We start from the raw sequence: 22127 nt of genomic DNA on the forward strand, positions 1-22127 counted from the left end.
TATATACAAAATATATGCAAAAGTATATATATGTAATGAAATCTATAAAATGCATGAAGAGAATAAAAATTTGTCATGAGAAAGAAAGAGCAGACATACAAATGGGAGAATCAGATCTTGAAGTACTTTAAAAAGATTATCAAATGGAGACTATAAAATAAGCATGGCAACACCAAAAGAGATGATCCATGAAAGTAATAATTGGTAAACAGAACTTCAGTAAAATTAAAACTTCTGCTCTGCAAAAAACAATAAAATCATGTAAAGAGAATTAGAAGATGAGCCGCATACTGGGAGAAAATATTTGCAAGACATATCTGGCAAAGGATTTTTAGCCAAAATATACAAAGAACTCTTAAAACTCAACAATAAGAAAACAACCAGATTAAAAAATGGGCCAAAATCCTTAACAGACACCTCATCAATGAAGATATACAGATGACAAATAAGCATATGAAGAGATGCTCCACATCTTATGTCATCAGGGAAATGAAAGTTAAAACAATGAGATACCACTACACATCTATTAGAATGACCAAAATCTGGAACACTGACGGCATCAGATGCTGGTGAGGATGTGGAGCAGTAGGAACTCTCATACTTTGCTGCTGGGAATGCAAAATGTTACAGCCACTTTGGAAGTCAATTTGGCAGTTTCTTACAAAACTAAACATGCATTGCCATATGATCCAGAAAATAAAGAAGCAAAATGATGAGAAAAGAAAGAATTACAGAAGGCCATAAGCAAAAAACACACACATCCGTACCCAGTGACCAAAGTTGGCCTTCAAAGTCGGCTTTGACTTGCCAAGTGGACAAATCAAAAAGAAGGCAAATGCAGTCAGGTACACAGTGCACATTGTTCATAAGATGAAAAACCCACAAGTCTTACAAAAGTAAACATACTCTTAACAGAGGATCTAGCAAGTGTGTTTTGTGGTATTTACCCAAAGGAGCTGAAAACTTATGTCGGCCCAAAATCCTGCACGTGGGTGTTTATGGCAGTTTTATTTGTAATTGCCAAAACTTGGAAGCAACTGTGATATCCTTTAGTAGGTGAATAAACTGTGGTAAGTCTAGACAATGGAATATTATTCAGTATTAAAAAGAAATGAACCATCAAGCTCATGAAAAGACATGGAGGAATCTTAAATGCATATTGCTAAGCGAAATAAGCCAGTCTGAGAAGGCTGCATACTGTATGATTCCAACTCTATGACGTTATGGAAAAGGTATAACTATGGAGACAGTAGAATGATCATTGGTTGCCAGGTGTCAGGGATGGAATGAGAGGGAAAGATGAATAGGCAAAGCACAGAGGATTCTTAGGGCAGTGAAACTATTCTCTATGATATTGTAATAATGGATACATGCCATTAGACATTTGTCCAAACCCACTTAATGTACAGCACCATGAGTGAACCCTTAGGTAAACTATGGACTTTGGGTGATTATGAAGTATAAATGTAGGCTCATCCTTGGTTTAAAAAAAGTACCTCTTCTGAATGAAGTTCATAATGAGGGTGGCTATGCCTGTGTATGCAGGGAGTATATGGGACATCTCTGTACCTTCCTCTGAATTTTTTTGTAAACCTAAAACTGGCCTAAAAAATAGTCTTTAATAATAAAGTATGTACTCCCTACTTACCCTGCTTAGGCTCTGATATTCTCTCAAGCTTGCTTGCCTCATCCACTGTGGATGCCTAGCTTGAGAGGAAGTAGAAAGAGAAGTGAGCAGAGCAGGGTTTTTCTCTTTTGGGACAGGGGGCTTGTCAAACTAATTCTAGAAGACATATGAAAGCACAACAGAATAAGAATAGTGAAAACAGTCTCGAAGATGAACAAAATTGTAGGCTTTACTTTATACCAGAACTTATAATTAAGATAATGGACTTCCTTAAAATGAGAAATTTTTGTTTATCAAAAGACCCTGTTAGAGTGAAAAGAGAGAATGGCAAAAGATGTTTCCAATAAATATAACAGAAAAGGGCTGGAGTTCAGAATATATATATATTTTAAAAACTTAGTAATCACTAAGAAAAAGACAATCAAATTTAGGAAAACGGGCAGGATAATTAACAAACATTTCACAAATGGGAAAGTTCAAAAGGCTGAAAATTTTGAAAAGGTGCTTAACCTTCTTTGTAAATAGGGAAATACAAAATAAAACCATGATGAGATACAACAGAAAGACTTAGAAAAAAGATGGACATTACCAAGTGTTGCCAAAGATATGCAACACAGGAATGCTTATGCATTGTTAGTGAGTGTATAAATGGGTGCAACCTCTATGGAAAAGATTTTTGCTGTTGTGAAAGTTCAACATATGCTTCATGTATAAATCAGCAACTCCACTTCTAGGTAAATTACAAACATAAGTAAATACATATATGCATTAGAAGACATGTTCACACTAATGTCCATAGCTATTTGTAATAGTTGCAAACTGCAAAGAGCCTAAATGTTCATCAACAGTAGAGCAGATAAATACATTGTGCTACGGCCATACAACGTAGAACTCTACAGCAATAGATATTAACAAATAAATATTGCTACTTTCAACAATATTAATGTATCTTATAAACCTGATTATGGGTGAAAAAAGCCAGAACCAAAAGAATATATACTACCTTATTCCAGTTACATAAAATTTTAAAACAGACAAAATTCATCTGTAGTTTCAGAAGTCAGGATAGTCATTCTCAAAGGGGGAAGTGAAGGAATAGCAATACAAAGGGAGTGTAAGAGAGGCTTCTGGAATGTTGTTAATATAATCGACTCAGGTGGTGGTTACATGGGTTATCAATCTGCACATTTAACATTTGTGCATTTTCTGAACATACATTATATCAATACATGAAGAAAAAGTTTATAGAAGATCAGAACAAAAGGGTAAATAACAGATTAGACACAACCAAATAGAGAACACATGTATGTGGTATGGTCATTTGAAAAAAATGTTTATTCTGCTTTTGTCGGATGGAATGTTTTACAAACATTTGCATAGCTTCTGTTGAATGATGATGTATTTGAGTTCTTCTATATCTTTGCTGATTTTCTATCTAAGTGTTCCATAAATTGAGTGAGGATTGTTGAGCTCTCCAATTATAATTGTGGATTTATTTATTTTTCTTTTCAGTTCTATCAGTTTTTGCTTCATGTATATTGCAGTTCTGCTTTTTGGTGTATACATATTTATGATTACTATGTCTCTTTGGTGGACCTTTTTATCCTAATGTCTCTCCCTGCTTCTGGTAATTTTCTTTGCTTTGAAGTAAATTTACATGATATTAATATAGCTATTCCATTTTATTTTAATTAATATTTGCATGATATAACTTTTTTCATTTTTTTACTCTCAACCTGCCTATACTTGCCTATACTCTCAACCTGTTATACTTGAAGTGAATTTCTTATGGATAGCGTATAGTTGGGTCATGTTTTTGTTTTGTTTTTTTTGCGGTATGCGGGCCTCTCACTGTTGTGGCCTCTCCCATTGTGGAGCACAGGCTCCAGACATGCAGGCTCAACGGCCATGGCTCATGGGCCTAGCCACTCCTTGGCATGTGGGATCTTCCCAGACCGGGGCACGAACCCGTGTCCCCTGCATCAGCAGGCGGATTCTCAACCACTGTGCCATCAGGGAAGCCCTGGGTCATGTTTTTTACATTCACCCTGCTAATCTCTTTTAATTGCTGTATTTTGACCATTTACTTTTAATGTAATCATTGATATGTTAGGCCTTAAGTCTATCATTTTATTTTTTGTTTTCTATTCTGTTTTTTGTGTATATCTGTCTTTTTCCTGCCTTCCTGTGGTTTACTTAAACATGTCTTAGAATTTCATTTTGATTCTCTATAGCATTTTTGAGTATTATCTCTTTGTATAACTTTTTTGGTGGTTGCTCTAGGTATTACATTATATATACACAACATCACAGTCCAGTGGTGTTGTCATCTTATCAGTTTGAGGAAAGTATAGAAAACTTACCTCCTTAAATGTCCTTTCGTTGTCTCCTATTTATAATATTTTCTCAAATACTTTCTGTACAGACTTTTAAGAACACATCAGTGTGTTTCAAGTTGTGCTTCAACTGTTAAACGTAATTTAGAAAACTCAAGAGAATAAAGGAGGACTATTGTATTTATCCCTATTTTTGCTCATTGTGTTCTTTTTTCCTTCCTGATGGCCCAAGTTTTCTTCTCTTATTGTTTCCTTTCTGTTTAGAGAAGTTCCTTTAGAATAAAAAAATTTTTAACTTAATTTTTTAAATTTTAATTTAATTTTAATTAATTAATTTTAGGGCAGGTCTTCTGGCAACAAATACTCTTGATTTCCCTTTCATTACTAGAGAATATTTTTCCTGGACATAGGATTCTGGGTTGACAGATAATTTCTTTTAGTACTTTAAAAATGTGCTACTTCCCTCTGGCCTCCATGCTCTTTTAAAAATTAATTGATTAATTTATTTATTTTTGGCTGCATTGGGTCTTCGTTGCTGCATGCAGGCTTTTCTCTAGTTCTGGTTAGCAGGGGCTTCTCTTCATTGTGGTGCACGGGTTTCTCATTGTGGTGGCTTCTGTTGTTGCAGAGCATGGACTCTAGGTGCGCAGGCTTCAGTAGTTGTGGCTCACGGGCTGTAGAGCACAGGCTCAGGAGTTGTGGCACGTGGGCTTAGTTGCTCTGCACCATGTGGGATCTTCCAGGGAGCAGGGATCAAACCCGTGTCCCCTGCATTGGCAGGCGGATTCTTAACCACTGCACCAGCAGGCAAGTCCCTGGCCTCTGTGATTTCTGCCATTGTTAGAATTATTTTTCTCCTCTGGTAAAGTGTCATTTCTCTCTTGATGCTTTAAAGACTTTGTCTTGTTTTCAGAAGTTGGATGTGGATTTCTTTGAGTTGGGTGTGGATTTCTTTGAGTTTATCTTGGTTGGGGTTTGTTTAGGTTCAATATTGGGGTTCAATATTAGGTTATTGAATTTTAGGTCTATGTCTTTTGTCATACTTAGAGTTTTTAGTCATTATTTCTTGGAATACTTTTTCAGCTTTGCCCTCTTTTCTTCTCCTTCCCAGACTCCTATTTCACAAATGTTACATTTTTTTCTTATAGTCCCACAGGTCCCTGAGGTGGTGCTCATTTTTGGGGGGAGCACTCTTTTCTCTGTTATTTAGATTATATCATTTCTGTTATTCTATTATTCTGTGATTCTTTCCTCTGTTCCCTCCATTCTGCTGTTGAGCTCATCCACTGAGTTTTAAAAATTTCGGTTGAACTTTTCAGTTATAGAATTTCCATTTGGTTCTTGATACCTTCTCTTTCTTTTCTGAGACTTGCTTTGTATTTACTGAAAGCTTCTATTTTTTTTCTTTGTTTCAAGCTTGTCCATAATAGCTTGTTGAAGCTTTTTAAAATGTCAAATTAAAAATCTTTGTCAGATAATTTTAAAATATCTGTCATCTTGGTGATAGCCTTTATTGTATTTTTTTCATTTTGAGATCTTACTGGTTCTTGGTATGATGAATAATTTTTGATAGAAAGCTGGACATTTTGGTTGCACTGCATGGCATGTGGGATCTTAGTTCTCCAGCCAGGAATCGAACATGTATCCCCTGCAATGGAAGCACAGAGTCTTAAGCACTGGACCGCCAGGGAAGTCCCCAGACCTGGACATTTTGGATACTAAGTTATGAGACTCTTAAGTCTTGTTTAAAACTTCTATTTTAGCTGGCTTTTTCCTGACACCACTCTGGTAGAGGAAGGCGCAGCACTGTCTTGTATTGTCAGGTGGGGATAGGAGTTTGGGTTCCCCACTTGACCTCTGTTGACATCTAAAAGGGTGTTGCTCATTAGTTCTGGGCAGAGGGATGATATCTGGCTGCCCACTAGGCTCTACTAATAACTCCTTGCCTGGGGAAGGGGAAGAATGCCTTGTTACTACTCCTTACATGGCCTCCACTGACACTATGGGACAGTAGTCTTGTTACTGTTGGGCAGTGGTAAAGGTCCTGATTTTTCATTAGGATTCTTTTGACACTACCCCAGTGGGGAGGTGGGGAATCTTGTTTATGCTGAGTGGGGGTGGGTGTCTAGGCTCCCCACATAGTCTCCACTGACACAATGAGGGAGCAGTTGTTACTGGCCATTGAGGAAGTTCCAGCTGCCTACTTCATCTTCTCTGATATCACCCCAGTAAGGGGTGTTGATTGGGGATCCTCATAAGAGTGGAGTTATAGGCTACTTGCTCACATGGGTGGATGTGGGGCCCTGTTTTTTTCCATGGTGTTTGGCTGAAGTAGAATGGTTATTGTCTAAAAGTTTTCTTTCTTGTTAAGCTGCCCCTTTCCTGGTCTTTGGTTAGAGAGAGTAGGGTTTGGGGGTGCATTTTGTTTGTTTGTTTGTGCCTGTTGGCATTTCGAAGTTGGTGGCTTTTTCAGTTCCAAGTCTGGAATATATGAGGCAAACAAACAAACAACCTGGGGAACTCACTACTATGTTGTTCCTTGGGTCCCAGTGTCCTAGCTGGTCCATTTTCTCTCCACATTTTAGAGCCTTTTTACATATGTTTTCTGTATAAAGCACTGGCATTTTAGTTGCACTTAAGGAGAGGAATAGAGATATGTTTGTTTATCTTCCTAGGAGTCTATTCAAATTTTAATGTGGAATAAAAGCAAGAAAGAAACACCTCAATATAGAGTAAGACCTCGATTTGGTTAAAAAGTTTATGCAAACACACATGTACATGTAGCAGCATGAAACAGCCACAGAAAAGGGAAATACACCAAAATGTATGTTCCTTTCTTTTCTTGATAGTGAGTTAGCTTCTGAACTCCTCAAAGTAGCCAATTATTATTTTTATAATTGGAAAAAATAATATATCAAAATAGTTTCCTATTAGTTTAATAAATCGTCTTACATGGTTTCTAAAACTAGGCATCCTATTACATACTCTGCCAACCTTATAAATTATTATATAGGTAAATATGTCCTAGGTGTTAAATGCTTGAAAAGTATAAATCTCAAGAAAAATACCAAGGATTATTTTTGTATAAATTGAAGAGCTACCACAGGTATGGGGTTGCTACTAAGAGCTTCCTTTTCGCTCTTTGCTTCCATGATTTTCCTTCAAGCCACTTCTAAAAACAAAATGGAACATAGTGTGCCCACTTTTCTAAGTTATCAAATTGATAGTGAAATAGTTCTTCTTACTACCTAATCTCTGTGAGCACATACCTCACCTTTTTGACCGAGGAGCCTATTAGTACGATAAATCCGTTTTTAACCACTCTGTTGGTAAGAGTGTCCCAGGCAGGAGCCATAACGCTTAGCTTCTATGTTTGGCTCTGTAACTCAAGCTGAGTAAGACCTTCACCTTGACACGCTTCAGTTTCCCCTCCTGAAATCTACACGTGATGACAGTCCAAGTAGGGAAGATGACTCTGGCCAAGAAGAAATCTTTATGTTAAAGAGATCTGTGGGAGACCACAAAATTAAGAATTTCTGCCATTCCCTCCAGTTTGTCATAATTTTTTTTGGTTAATGAATCAAAGAATTAATGCAGCCCAAACAGTATAATGCATATTAAAACTTTTCAAAAATATTTTTTCTTTTTGTTCTGGAAATCAGAATACAGAATTTATCAGATTCTTCTTTGGAATGCTGGTCCTTTACAGCTAACAAGCTAGGGTAGAGTTTGACTTCTTGGACGAAAAATCATAAATAATCAAGATTTTTTTTTGGATGCATGTTTCTAGTATTACAAGGCAGTTTGGGAGGCCATCTAACGTACCCTTCCTCTCTTCATCCATGGAGATCATTATCATCTAGCAAAGTAATTTACTCATGGATGAAAAAAAAGTGCAAAGAGGAATTACTTTCTAACTGCCAGGTGTGAGTTGAGAAGATCCTTCTGCTTGTTTTGGTAATTTAATTTTCCAAATATGCACAGTTCTCCTTCAGCGTTAGGGCACTGAATAAAGACCCATTTTTCCAGCTGAGTTAATATACCCCCAGAGGTCAGTTTCTTACTTTGAGTGGTGACAGAGCGGGTCCCCGTGGATTGTTCTTTCTGCAGATGTTAACCTAGTAGATTGAAGATCTTGGCTACTTGTTGCTTATGGGCAGATCTGGCATATGCCCCCCTGTTTCCTAGTGAGAAAAAAATGGAGCTACAAGCTCCAAACTACACTCCTTGATGCTGGGGGATCTGAGTTGCCATATGTAAAGAGAGACAGAGCCTGGCGAACTCTGAGAGGAAATTTCTTCAGTCTGATCCTCAATCAGCTGAAAGACCAACTTACATATGACCTAAACTAGTAAAGAAAGAGTTCCAAACATCAGAAGCTCTGTTTCTGGCACCATAGCCCTCTGCTAAAAGATGTCCCATGTAAATAGTGATCCATCTTCAAGCAAGCATTGCATAAAAGACACAGGTGGAATTTTGCTCATGTTAAGATGTTATTATGGCTAAGGGACCCAAGAATGCATGAATCCTGTGTTGTTGATCACCACTTTCACTGTGGGGTTATAGAAGGGATATCCCATACCAGAGGCAAAGAAAATGGGGATCAAAACTACTCCCACTTGGGCTTCCCTGGTGGCGCAGTGGTTGAGAGTCTGTCTGCCGATGCAGGGGACGCGGGTTCGTGCCCCGGTCTGGGAAGATCCCACGTGCCGTGCGGAGCAGCTGGGCCCGTGAGCCATGGCCGCTGGGCCTGCGCAATGGGAGAGGCCGCGACAGTGAGAGGCCCGCACACCGCAAAAACAAACAAACAAACAAAAACTACTCCCACTTGAGCTAATGCATGGTACTCCCATGGGAGGTGTCTTGTACAGCTCAGTTGAAGTTGTTAGCTCAGCCTCAAGGCCAAGCCTACACAAGGCCTCTCTCCCTCCTCCCAATCTTATCACCAGCTGGCTGCTGGAGGCAGAAATACCTGGCATATCAGGTGAGAAAGAGGCGAGAATACAGGGAACAAGGTGGTTGAGATGGTTTCTAACATCATATTCTTAAACGTGTCGTCTATAAACCAGCAGCATCAGCGTCACCTGGAAGTTTGTTAGAAGTGCAGAATCTGGGGCCCCATACAAGACCTACTCAATCAGAATCTACATTTTAAACAAGATCTCCATGTGATTTGTATGCATGTTCATACTTGAGAAGCCCTGTCCTAAGAGACAAGTCTTGTGCCCAGCTCACTCATTCGTGGTTAATCTGTAACTTTAGTAAACAGTGACCCTGCCCTCTACTAATCAGGGACCAATCTCTACCCAAAACCTGAATAATCATATTAGTACTCTTTACTACTGGGGAGCATTAAGGAGTGAGGGTAGGACAAAAATAGCTGAGATCTCCCAACTGCATGTGGAAAATGCTAGTTCTAATCAAAGTTAATTGATTTCTTTACTGCAGGACTTTCTCAGCAAGTTTGTCTTAGTTTGCTTAGGCTGCCATAACAAAATACTGTAGACTGAGTGGCTTAAATAACAGACATTTATTTTATCACAGTTCTGGAGGCTACAAGTGCAGAATCAGGGGGCCAGCAGGGTTGGTTTCTGGTGAGAGCTCTCTTCCTGGGTTGCAGATGTGTGTCCTCACATGTTGGACAGAGGGATAGAGGGCAAGCTCCCTGAGGTCTCTTCATATAAGGACACTAATCCCATCATTAAGGCTCCATTCTGATGACCTCATCTAAACCTAATCGCCTAAGGCCCTGTCTCCAAATACCATCATGTTTGGGGTTAGGTCATTGACATATGAATTTGTGGGGGACACAATTCAGTCCATAGCAATGCTAGTGTACATTGTGACTTTAAGAGAATATACTATGCAACATTTCCCAAACTTTAAAAATTGCAGACCCCTGTTTTGAAGGAGCCCTATTAACAGTGAATGTTTAGGGAATTCCCTGGCAGGCCAGTGGTTAGGACTTGGTGCTTTCACTGTCAAGGGGCGGGTTCAATCCCTGGTCAGGGAACTAAGATCTCACAAGCCACGGGAAGTGCCAGTCTAAGGGGAATCATTGTTCTTTTTGAAACAGGTAGAATAAAGTTCCACATCCCCACCCCCAAATGAGATTGCGTTTGTTTAATTGCCTGCACTATGAATTTGTAGATTTTTCAAGGGTCAAGATACCTACAGTGAAGTTACCGGTTACATGAGGCTCAGAATCCGGGATTAGCACATAAGGCAAAATTGCATTTTAGTCAACATTTTCTTTGAAAACCACTTGGAGATATTACCAGATGTACAGATAGACCTGCTATCACTCAGGTAGTCCAGTATCGCTTGTGTTACCTCCAGTATTGGCACTTGTCACTATTTCTTCAGGTGAGTACCAGATCAGGTATCTGGATGTCATCTAGTTTGAAGAGCATGTACCTTTAAACACTAGAATCACACTCAACGTGATGAGATGCTTACATGTTAAGATGAGTGTGAGAACGGAGACTGACTGAGGGAACAGCACGTTCGTGTCTCCTACCCTGAGATGCGGCGGGTGAGCACGTTCAGCGGAATGCCCATGGGGTTATATCCATACTGTGGAAATAGTTCTCTCTTTCTCACTCTCAGCACATATCATTGAATTTACATACATTAAATCTGCATATGCTGCAGTGTCTCTGTGCAGACAATCTCAGAGAAGGTCTTTGCCAGGGGAAGACCAGACGCCTGGATTCGAAGGAGTCACAGGTGGCTTTCGGTGAAATCAATGCAGCCCAGAGTCCATTCCTTAAAATGGTGGACAAATCACTTTCACATCCAGCTGAATTCACCTTTCTCCCACATGTTCACAGGGAGCTGAATTTATGTGGTTTCCAGGGAGAGCATAATACGGTTCAGTGCTCAGCATTATTACAGTCTTCCCCTCGTGTTTCCTTTGTATAAAGAGAGGAGGGCCTTTGCTGTATTACCTAACTCACTTTATTGGCCGGGTCTGTGATCTAAGGAGGAGAAAATTACAGGCTAAGAGCCACCGCCTGATAGCTACCACTAAGATTTTGGATAGTATCTTCTTTTAGAGTGTTTCCTTTGACAGGATGGAGGATTGAGCACACCAGCATGGCTCTACCCTTTTTTGAGGGATACACACCACCCGTGTAGACAAAATGATGCTCAGCTAAGATGAGGCATGCCATGCCATTTTCCTCTCTCTCTCCTCCTCTGATCACATAACCCTCTCTTCTCTCCTCTCCCTGGAAGTTTGGAACTTTGATCATATAAATATTCCTTCACATTCTTATTTCTGAATTGAACTAAGTGTACTCTAAGGCAGGTGTTGGCAAAGTTTTTCTGTACAGGGACAGATAGTAAATATTTTTGGTTTTGTGCGCCCTGCAGTCTCTGTCAACTCCTCAGCTCTGCTGTTCAAGTGTAGAATTGACCATAGACAATACATAAGTGAATGATCGGGGCTGGGCTCCAACAAACTTTATTTGTGGGCACTAAATTTGAGTTTATGTAATTTTTATGTGTCACAAAATATTCCTTTGATCTTTTCAACCATTAAAAAATATAAAACCATTCTTGGCTTGTGACCCATACAAAAAAAACAGATGGTGGGCTGTGGTTGGCTGACCCTTGCTCTAAGGAATTGACTAGTTTTCCTACCTATGCCACTCTTTTCTCCTTCTGGTTTGGTGACAGGGACAACAGGACACACTACTTAATGTTTTTTCTCTTGGTATAGAGAGGAGAGATCACTTAGCAGTTACACGCATGGGCTTTGTAAACAGGCACAACTACATTCAAATCTTAAGTCTTACTTCACAGTAGAGCAGATTGGTGCTCAGAGAGGTTATACAGTCTCCATATCCATAAAATTCTTAATTCTTGTACCTCATGATATTACAATGATACAATATATGTGAAACATGTGACATAGTGTCTAACACAGCATTAATACAATACGTAGTAGCTAGGATTATCATTATGTTGTTGTTATTAAAGGACCTGTGTTTTCCACTTCAGATTCTCCTACCTGCTTTTACCTGGGACATGTCAGTCTTTCAGAGCCTCAGCTTTTATATGACAGGGCTTTGGAAATTATGGTCAATCCCAGATCTAAAAATGACTGTGATTCATTCTACTTGTAACGTAATCTTTTGCATTATAAATGTACTATGGATTATTACTATTTAAAAAAAAATATGTGTTCCAAGATTAGACCTTGGGTTTTTGGAAGATACCCCTGTATTTGTGAGAAGTGGGGCAGGAAAGACATGAGTTGTTATATTCTGATTATTTGTATTTAACAGAAGCATTGACACCTTGCCTCTCTTCTTCCTGGGCCAGTGGACAGTTAACATGAAGTACAATTCTTTTGGATTTCCAGGGGACAGGTGCCATTATCTGGAAAAGAATTTGGTGCTCACTGAGCCCCATGGTACCTCAACTGTGATATTGTGATGTTTATGAAACCCAGTTTAAAGAGCCCAGGTGAAAAAAGACCCACAAAATGAAAAAAAAAAGCCTGCAAATGCAGATAGCATATCTTCCCCAGCTAAACGAACTGTGCCATCCAATTATTTCCAATTACAATTGCATTTCTTTCTTTAATGTTTTCTATGCTGATATCCAAGTTGCTAATGAAGCAAGCTCCTGCTTTATGATCCCCATTGCTGCGACTTGCTGGGCTTAATTGCTTTGTCTCCATAACAGACAGACATTCTGAACAATTAGACAATAATAAGGAAACAAGATGGGGAAATGGCTTAGATTCTTTCATTTTAATTATGCTGATAATGTACCCTACAGTTCTGAATCAATGCTGAAGTGCTCTTTTTGATAGTTCTAGTTGGATGTTAGGGAATGCTAATAAATTTGTTACACAAATTTCTAATACGAAAGAACTCTCTCCTCTGTCTCAACGGATTGTTGCTTTTTTGCAGAACAGTACTGCTTTCTGTGCACATGGCATGTTTCACCTTCAGTTTCCTTCACAACAGTCCTGTTATTCTATATTGCTCCTGTTCTATATAGAGCAAAACTGGGGTGTCTAAACTGGCTCAAGTCCTTGTATCATCTTGTGCACGTAGTTGCCCAGATATTTCCACGAATGCCCTTTAAATTCATGTTTGCTAAAATGCTTTTTAAAGATGACAAAAATATAAATATGAGGCTCAGATTTCAGTTTATTCTGAGTTTTGAGAAGTATAAAGCCCTGCATGATCTGGTGCCTACCTCTTCTCTAACTACTTGTGTTTTAATCTCCTATATGCCTACTGTCTACAGCCACCCTGGTCTTTCAGTACCATGGACAGCACACGCTCAGGCTTGCTTGATGGTCTTGTCCTGACTGCGTGGCTGGTTCATTTTCATCCTTTAGTCTCAGCTCAAATGCCACCTCCCCAGAGAAGCCTTCCCTGATTCCTTCCTCTATTTTGTTACTTATCTCACACTCTTCTTTCCATTACTCTCTTTCATTGAATTCAGCTTGTTTCTTCCACAGTACAAGTTGTATCACATATTTCCTTCTCTATTTTTTAACTGCCTAGTCACTATCAGGGCAGGAATTACATCTGTTTTGTTAACTACTGTAAAACCAGGAAATTAAAGAGACCTTGAAACTAGTAGGTATTCAATAAATATTTCTTGAATGAATCAGTGAACAAGTAAGTGGGTACATTCTTTTCTTTCTTACTGTTTAGTCTCAGGGCAGCTGTGGTCTGCTAATATCCTACTCAACTTTCCATTTGGAACTCTGTAGACTAGCTTTCCTCAGAAGACTGTGGATCCCTTGAGGGAAGGAACTTTGTTTTGTAGATACTAGATCCTCAATGTCTAACGTTGTATATTCATATACTTGTGAATCAGCAAATGTTAGTGAAAGATGTAAACAAAATTTTTTTAAAAGAACATGGAACTTGCAATCTGTTCTGTAGTGATAGTGGTTTGCAAGAAATTGATATACTTTAAAAAGAGTGCTATTCCTATGGGGGGTGGTGGGAACATGTTCTCACTTGTTTCCTTAAAACAATCAAACTCAGACTAATTTTCTCTTTCTTACTTGAGATTAACAATACTTAAATGTTTATATATACTTTTATCTTATTTTGCTTTCATAAGAAATACAGTATCAATGTAGAAGATGTAAAAATTCAGAAAATGATATAAGAAGAAAAAACATGACCTATAATTCTGGAACCTGGAAACCTTGTGGTCTATTTCCTTATAGATTTTCAAACACACACACAATGTTTATTTCATTACAAATAATAAAAATGAAAATAAATACCTTTGTGTCCTAGTTATTATTCATTTAATATTCTATCAAGACCATTTTCACTTCATTGCCATTCTTTGAAAATATAATTTTTGATCATAAAAATACCATTAAAAAGATAAATTACAAAGTATTAAAGTAGTATATACTTCCTCATGTTAAATACCAAGTTTTTTCTAGTTTTCTAGTTTGGGCTCTAATAATTAATTGTGCTGTGAACATTAATTTTTCCAAGTATCTGTTTATACCTCTGAATATTTCCTTCCAAGAGAGTCCTATGTATGCATGTATTAGGTCAAAGAGTAAGAATACTTTAAGACTTCTGCAGACACCCAAATTGCTTTCCAAGAAGTTGTGCCACATCATATTTCCATGAGAAGCGTTTGATAGCGTTAGGTTCATCCCTCCCTCACTAGCATTGAGTGTTTTACATCCTTCCTCTCCCATGAGCTGTCTGTTCATTTATTTAGCCCTCTTTTCTATGGAATGTTAGTGTTTTTCTTACAGATTGATGTGATCCTTTATATAATAAGATGTTTTTATTGTCACATTTATGGAAAAATCTTCTTTGCCACCATTTTTGTCGGTCTCTAAAACATTAAAAATGTAGCTTTTTGAAGTATAATTTACCTAAAATAATATTCAGTAATTTTAAGTGTACCATTTACTGAGTTTTGACAAAGGTATTGAGTCCTGTAACCACCATGCAATCAAGATATAGAACATTTTCCTCATTCCAAAAGTTTTCTCGTGTCCCTTTGCAGTTAGTCCATTCCCTTTACCCCTGATACCTGACAACCATGTCTCTGTTTTGTCATTTTATTTTTCCTTTTCTAGAATTTTGTGTAAATGGAACCCTACATTAAGTAGTTTTTGTGTCTAGTTTCTTTCAGTTAGCATGGTGCTTTCATCTATATTTTAGTATATATCAGAAGTTTGTTCTTTTTATTGCTGATTATATGGCCATACCACAATTTGTTTATCTGTTGAACAGTTAATAGGCATTGGCTTTTTTCCCCCAGCTTTTGTATAATAAGAATTTTTGTTTATTAAGTGTATGCCAGGGACTTCCACTTCTGGGCAACATAGAGTGACAGAAACTGGATTCATCCTCCCCCCTGAAGTAAGCAAACAAAAAATAGACAAATGTATAAAACAGGGCTTTTCCGGATATTGGACATGGGATAATGAAAGATGCTGATCCCAGAGTGATGGAAAGGAGAACAAAGAGCAGATGGTATAAATAGAAAACAATCTATTGTCTAAAAATACACCATCAAATGTAAACGGTCTAAATATCCCAATTAAAAGATTGGATACGTTGCTGACAAGAAACCTACTTTAAATATAAAGTCAAGAGAAGGTTAAATGTGAAAAAGATAGAAAAGTATATGCTAGTTTATGCCAATGGAAAGAAAGCTGGAGTGGTTAAGTTAATATCAGACAAAGTAGAACTCAGAGCAAAGAATATTACCAGGGATAAAAAAAGAAAGGTAATTTCTTAATGATAAGGGGGTTAATTCATCAAGAGGACATAACATTCTAAATGTTTATACACCTAATAACAGAGCTAAAAAATACATGAAACAAAAACTATTAGGACTGCAAAGAGCAACAGAAAACTACACAATTATAACTTGAGACTTAAATACTTTGTAGAACAAGTAAATAGAAATCAGTAAGACTATAGGGCTTAACACTCTCAACTACTTGACCTAATTGATAATTACAGAGTGCTTCACCCAACAACAGCAAGATCCATGTTTTTTTCCCTGGGACATACAGAACACTTACCAAGTTAGTATCCCTTATTCTGTGATATTAAACAAGTCTTAATACATTTAATGGGATTAAAATTGTACAAGTACGTTTAACCACTGGATAATTAAATTAGAAACCAATAATAGAAATCTGAAAAATTCCAAAATATTTGGAAACAATATAACATACTTCTAAAGAACACATGGGTCAAAAAGGAAATCTAAAGGATGATGAAAATGTATTTTGTACTGAAAAAAATGAAAGCACTGTGTATCAGAATGTGTAGGATGCTGCTGAAGCATACTTAGAAATTCATAGCACTAAATGATTTTATTAGAAATGAAAAGAGGTCTTAAATCACTCAGCTCCCACCTAACTAGATAAAGAAGACCAAGTGAAGTCCCAAATAAGGAGAAGTAAGAAAATATAAAGAGCAGAGAAAAAATGAGTGACGAGAATTTCCTAGAGGTCCAGTGGTTAGGACTCCATGCTTCCCCTGCAGGGGGCATGGGTTTGATTCCTGGTGGGGGAACTAAGATACGGCAAGCCATGTGGTGTGGCCAAAAAAAAAAAAAAAAGAGTGAAATAGAAAAACAGAGAAAATCAGTGAAATCAATAACTAGTACTAGTTCTTTGAGATATCTGATTGTTTGAGAAAGGTTGGGGGAATCCCTAGTTCTATGAAAGCTTGAAAAAAAATACTATGAACGGGTGTTAAATTTTGTCTTTTCTGCATCATATCATTTTTCTTCTTAAGATCATTAATATGGTGAACTGTATTGACTTAATTTCAAATGTCAAAAAAATCTTTTATTTCTTGTACTGCAAGTTTACTGGTTATGAATTCTCTCAGCAGTCTTTTGTCTAAGTGTTTAATCTTGATTTTAAAAAAGATATCTTCATTTGGTAAAGAATTTGAAGTTGACAAAATTTTTTTCCTAGTGCCTTAACGATGTCAATCTGTGCTGCATTTTGGGTAGCTTTTATATGGCCACATCTGAAAGTTCAACTGATTTTCTACTGTGTTTAATCCACTGTTAATGCTGGTTCCTTTTCTTCCGTATGTTCAAGCGTTCATCTTCCTTCTTGAACATATGGACAACATTTATTATACCTGTTTTATTCTCCTTGTTAGCTATTCCATTACCTCTGTCATTTCTGGGTCTGTTTCTTTGGATTGATTTTTCTCCTGGTTATGGATTATATGCTTCTTTGCATGCTTGGTGATTTTGAATTGGATAGTAAACATGAATTTTATGTTACTGATCACTGAAATTTAAGTCTGATCTCCATCTTCTCAACTGAATGAAACCTGTTAGATCTTCTTCCTCTTCCCTGTACTGTAGCTTGGAAATTGCTTCCAGGCAGTAAGCTTATGATTGTAGGGCTCACCTTGTTTTATATCTCAGAAATCACAGTCCTCCATTGCCTGTTGTTCAGTGTCTAAAAACTGTTGTTTCATATGTTGGGTCCAATTTTCTAGTTGTTTAGGGTGGAAGGGGAAATTTGGTCCCTGTTCCCTCATTTTGGCTAAAGTAGAATTTTCAGCCTTTTAATTTTGATGTACATAATCTACAGGTTTAAGGTTGTTTTTTTTGTTTTTTTTGCGGTACGTGGGCCTCTCACTGCTGTGGCCTCTCCCGCCGCGGAGCACAGGCTCCGGACGGGAAGGCTTAGCAGCCACGGCTCACGGGCCCAGCCACTCCGCGGCATGTGGGATCCTCCCAGACCGGGGCACGAACCCGCGTCCCCTGCATCGGCAGGTGGACTCTCAACCACTGTGCCACCAGGGAAGCCCTACAAGTTTAAGTTTTATAGTTGTTAAGTCTATAGATATTTTCTTTTGTGATTCCATAAATTGAATTTGTTTAGAAAGTCATTTTCCTTTTATATATTTGATAAATAACTGTATTTTTCTAGATTAGAAATATATTGTGTCATTTTAATATATCTGAAATTTAATTTGGCATCTTCCCTGAACTGATGTCCTAATAGATTTCAAAGCTACTGACCATTGAATGATCCATCTCTTCATTCACTTTTTTATCATATTTTCTTCACTACCTACTTTCGGTACGCCCTATTTTATTCATTATGATTATTCATAAGTAGCCTATAGTTTATATTATCACTGTTATGAGTGGGATACTTTAAAAATTCTATTAAAATTTCTGTTAGAGCTATTAATTTTAAATATTAAGTATCCATACACTGCTAAACTTAAATCTGATAGTTGGTTCTCCCAGGTGTTATAGGTGGACAATTAAATGATTAGCAAATTATTATTTTCTATCCCTAAATCCTGCTTTATGGTATTTATATCTCTAAAATTATATTTGATGATGTTTTATTGTTCATTTCACACTTTACATTGTATGCCTGCTTATTTATTTATTGATGCTTTTGGCCAGAACCATATTGAACAGAGAACTTTTCTTTCTCCTTCTCTGATTCTTAAGGGAATGAATCTTAGTGGTAAGTATGACCCCTCCATTTTTCCCCATTGTGGCCATGGGCTTGCCCAGAGTCATTCTTAACAGTACCGTCTCTCAGTCAGCTGTTAATTGGCCCAGTGAGCAATTGAATTTTAGACCAAGAGAACTAAAAGTTACTTAGACCATTTAATTTGACCACTTTAATTTCTAGATAAAGGAGGTGAGATTCAACATGATGGGAATGGTGGTGGTATAAGAAGTGACTTGGTCCAGTCACACAGCCAAATAGTCAAAGAGTTGGAATAAGGATTCTGGTCTCCTAAGCTCTGCATCTGGTGCTGTCAGTGAATTCATCAGAATATATGTATTGTGAACACACTATTGATTTGATTGATAACTACCCCATAAACATGAAATAATAATGAACTGAAACATTGTGTGAAGAGCCTTTATTAAAAAACATATGAGAATAATCATGAAGTTGAACCTTCACAGAGTGACACTAGCAAGCCAAGTCGGCCAAAGTCGTTCCACCAGCTTAAAAATGTAATTTGAAGAGGATTACCAAAGTTTACTGTTTGTAAAAATTCTGGAAAAATAAACATTAACACGATCTAAATATTAGGATGAAGATCTCAGTGTGGTAAGAGTATAGGTGATTTTTATTTTCTTTTTTCTTCGGAAGGCTTTTCTAAAATGTCAACAATAGTATGACACATTTAATGTGATAAGAAAAATGTTATTAGTTTTATAAGTTATACTGATGGCATTACAGAGCCTAGATACCAGAGGCTAAAACTAGAGGACCGTAGTATAGGTTAATTATATCAGGGAAGTGTATAATATCCACCTTAAATTCCCCATGAGAGATACATATGATTTCTTGCGTATCTCTTAGAAATGAAAACTGATTTTTCTCATCTTGTTTGAGGTTCAAATGTGACTATCGATTTATGTTTTAAAAGGCATGGTATGAGCAAAGCTCTTGAAGGTAAAGGCCACAGATACTCGGTTTAGATGGGGGAGCCTGTCAGCAGTAATCATTTTAAAACAAACTCATAATGTATTATGCTAATTCTATGCAAATTTTTAAGTTGGTGGAAGCAGCAAGGTTGACTTGTTTATTTTTTGTATCACCCAGAGAAATGTCAGCACCAAGTGTTCCTGAAACCATGAATTGGGAAGGACATTTAAGCCTACAGGAACATTGTTTATTAAGTGTATGCCAGGGACTTCCACTTGAGATTGTAGGGCAAGGTGCTGGTAACTGTTCTCTGGTATCAGTAGCTGAATGCCCTTTAGTGGTGTTCTGATGAAGGATGAGGAAAAACATATAGGTGGTATTATTATTATTTTCCATACACATGTTCTTACTGAGTCTGAAAGTATGGTAACTGATGTTAGGTCAGAAATTGAGTTTTGGATGTAAGAGAAAGTCTCATTTTCAACAGAATATTGGATTTGGACCCTACTTGTCCTCTCTCCCACTGGTAGGACTGCAACCAGCATAAATAAACCAATTTGTGTGAACTTTCCCTTGAAACTTCCCCAAGGGTTTCCACTGCCGCTGTAACATAGGGCAGACTGTAGTCCTAGGGAACACATGGTGTGAAAAATGGTGAGATCAATTTGACCAGTGGAATCTGGGGAGACTTTTAGAATGGGTGGAAACTGAGATAGGCTTTGGTGGATGGATAGAACTTTCCCAGGTTGAAAATATGGGATGGATTATCCAGGTAGAGGAAATGAGTGCAGTTCTCAGAGTCTACCTTCTGGTTTTTGGTCCAACCTGATTCGTCATTAAAGCCATCTCCTTCATGAGAAGGCATAATTCCATGACTCTGATGGCTCTGCTTTCTTCAAAATGTGCTTAGAGCATCCGGTTCTTCATTTTGTCTTCTGCCTGCTAGAGCAATGCTTAGTTGGCTTTTAGAACCTGCTCCTACATTCCGCGGGAACATTCTTTGACTTGCTTATCTTTGAACCGCTATTTCTGATATTTTCTGTTGCCATCCCTACCTCTTTGCTCTTTGTCTCTATAATCTTACTTTCCTTTGTCTTGCTACCAGCTCCCACACTGTTACCTTTACCTTCTTTGAATATTTTTCCAAGTTCAGGATCATCTCCCTAACTGTGAACTTAACTCTCTAGAACTGTAGTTGTTATTTTTCTGAGAATTCTGTAGCCCACTCTCCTCCTGATGAATGGCCATATAGACCAGCTTTGCAGGATGTTCTTCATGACCCCACAGTACTCTGTGCCTTTACATAACTCTCACAGTTTTTTCTTCTTCCTTTTAAAACACAGGGTTCTCTAGGAAAGGAGGAGGAAGAAGTGTTTTTTGTTTGTTTTCCGTTCTGTTTTTTAACAAGGTAAAACCAATTAATCACTTTTTTTTTTTGTCACAACAGCACATAATCAATCATGTGCTTGATGGCTTTAAGAAAATCAATTTCAGACCATGGAATATTTCTTTAAAATGTAGCAGTTTAAGATTTTTTAAAACTTCGGTTGCTATAGCTTTATTTTTAAAATTTGGAATTATTAACAATTTCTTCTTTAAAAATTAAAATTTGTAGTTCTGATGCTATTAGAATTGGGGTTAGGGTAGTCATTGGAAGCATTGTATGTAACATGCAATTTCACTTTATAGATCCCAGTGGTAAGATAGTTGCTCCCTAAATGAAGACTGTAAGAGAAAAGTGTTAAACCTCAAGTCCTTTTGCTAAGAAGCCAAGTCAAAAACTGAAGAAACTAAACTCAACTAAAACCCCAAATACCAAACTTGGAATATGGCTTTCCGGACAATGATAATAACATGAAGAATTATTAAGAATAATAATACAAAGAAGATACAGAACCTTGGGCCAGTCTGGAAACATATGAAATAATGTCTCTCCAGGTTTGAAGGAACAGTGCACTCTTTCAAAAAAAGTAACGTAAGAGCATGTAAGTGGCTTTACTTAACCTTTTAACTGAACAGGAGAATTTTTTAGCAACTGCAAAGAGCAAGATGTTCTTTTTTTTTTCCCTAAGAAAGGAAAACACATTTCTAATCCAAGAGTAGCAGGAGTTGACATTATCTTCTTTCTCTGCAGCTTTGATTTTTATCAGCTTGAGAAGTTTGTTGTCTTTTCCACAGAGTCCAAAGTGTAGTCACCTAGCCTGGAACTAACAGTTTTCCCCAGCAGGAGGTACAGGATAGAATGTGTACGGGATAGAATGTCAGTGTGCCTCCTGGGCTGTTGTGCACCTGTGGTTCTGGTTGTAGAATGTGTATCTTAACATCACAAGCTACGTGAACATTCTAGAAATGCTAGAGAAAGGCACTACAGCTTGTTTGGAAATTCATGGCAGTGTAACCAACTGGGATATTATGAACAGAAATCCACTCACTTCTTCCCTGGCTGGGTTGTCTCAGGTGAAACTGCACTTCTTGGGTCTTAGGTGATGTCAGAGGTAGGAGGTGCTCAACTCCAGTGCGATGGGCAAAACATACTATCAGGAGTCCAGAGGTCTGAGTCAAGGTCTTGACACCGTCATTACTGGTATGACTGATGCAGATGGGTAAGAGGCTTGGCCCGTCTGGGCCTCAGCTTTTTCACCTGTGAACTGGAGTTTTTAATGATTCTAACCTCAAAGAACTGGTTGGAAGATCAAATTTACAGTCTATAATATGATACAACATAGTGACTACAAACACAGAT

Source organism: Phocoena phocoena, chromosome 3, assembly GCF_963924675.1.
Source record: "Phocoena phocoena chromosome 3, mPhoPho1.1, whole genome shotgun sequence".
In the NCBI taxonomy this organism is placed as follows: domain Eukaryota; kingdom Metazoa; phylum Chordata; class Mammalia; order Artiodactyla; family Phocoenidae; genus Phocoena; species Phocoena phocoena.